General features: G+C 51.2%; 1 non-coding gene across 1 annotated transcript; it reads left to right on the top strand.

Moving 5' to 3' along the window:
- The first annotated feature begins 464 nt into the window (after positions 1-464).
- Positions 465-570, top strand: LOC129148314 (U6 spliceosomal RNA). The gene has a single exon (XR_008555370.1). It is a non-coding gene; the product is annotated as a U6 spliceosomal RNA (small nuclear RNA).
- The last annotated feature ends 399 nt before the right edge of the window (positions 571-969 follow it).

The following is a 969-nucleotide window of genomic DNA, read 5'->3' as shown; positions in this document are numbered from 1 at the left end:
CTGCCTGAGCCGCTCCCTGCAACCACTGGGCAGCCGTCTAATCACCCCGGAGCCCTGGCCCATGCCTTGGACCAAATGGAAACAATAAAGCTTTTCGCAGCCAAACGAAAAGAGGAAAAGAACAACCGCTCAGCTCCAAATTTCCAGGGACCCTGGGACTTCATGCTGCAAACGGTTGACAAACCGTTTAGCGGAGATTATTTGGCTTCATGTTCGGGGTGAACAGATGTTTTTGAATATCTTCTTCTGCGTGTGCCAAGCGCCATGCTAAGCTCCCATTCTCCTGTCATCGGAGCGACCCCGAGGAATAGGTAGCGTTTCCCTGCTGGAGCCATCCCGACACTGACGCTTGGAGCAATGAAACGACAGGCACCGATCACACAGCCCGTGAGGGGCTGAGGCAGAATCCTAAGACAGCTTTTGACTTCCATCTTGGTAGCATGAATTCCGATCATTAGGACGCGGTGCTCTCTTCGGCAGCACATACGCTAAACTTGGAGCAATGCAGAGAAGATTAGCATGGCCCCTGCGCGAGGATGGCACGCAAATTCGTAGGTGTTCCAAAATTAAAAAAAAAAAATCCAGCCGAAACCGGTTTGGCTCAGTGGATAGAGAGCGTTGGCCTGCGGACTCAAGGGTCCCAGGTTCGATTCCGGTCAGGGGCATGTACCTTGGTTGCGGGCACATCCCTAGTGGGGGGTGTGCAGGAGGCAGCTGATCGATGTTTCTCTCTCATCGATGTTTCTGACTCTCTATCCCTCTCTCTTCCTCTCTGTAAAAAATCAATAAAATATATATTTTTTAAAAAATCCAGAAGAAAAAAGGAAAAAAAAATGTATGAAGTGCCTGGCTGGTGTGGCTCAGTGGTTGAGCATCAACCTATGAACCAGGAGGTCACCGTTCGATTCCCGGTCAGGGCACATGCCCAGGTAGCAAACTCCATCCCCAGTCGGGGGTGTGCAGGAGGCA

This window comes from Eptesicus fuscus, chromosome 24 (genome assembly GCF_027574615.1).
Source record: "Eptesicus fuscus isolate TK198812 chromosome 24, DD_ASM_mEF_20220401, whole genome shotgun sequence".
NCBI lineage: Eukaryota > Metazoa > Chordata > Mammalia > Chiroptera > Vespertilionidae > Eptesicus > Eptesicus fuscus.
The sequence above is the reverse complement of the archived record's forward strand: the minus strand, read 5'-3'. Positions and strand labels throughout refer to the sequence as shown.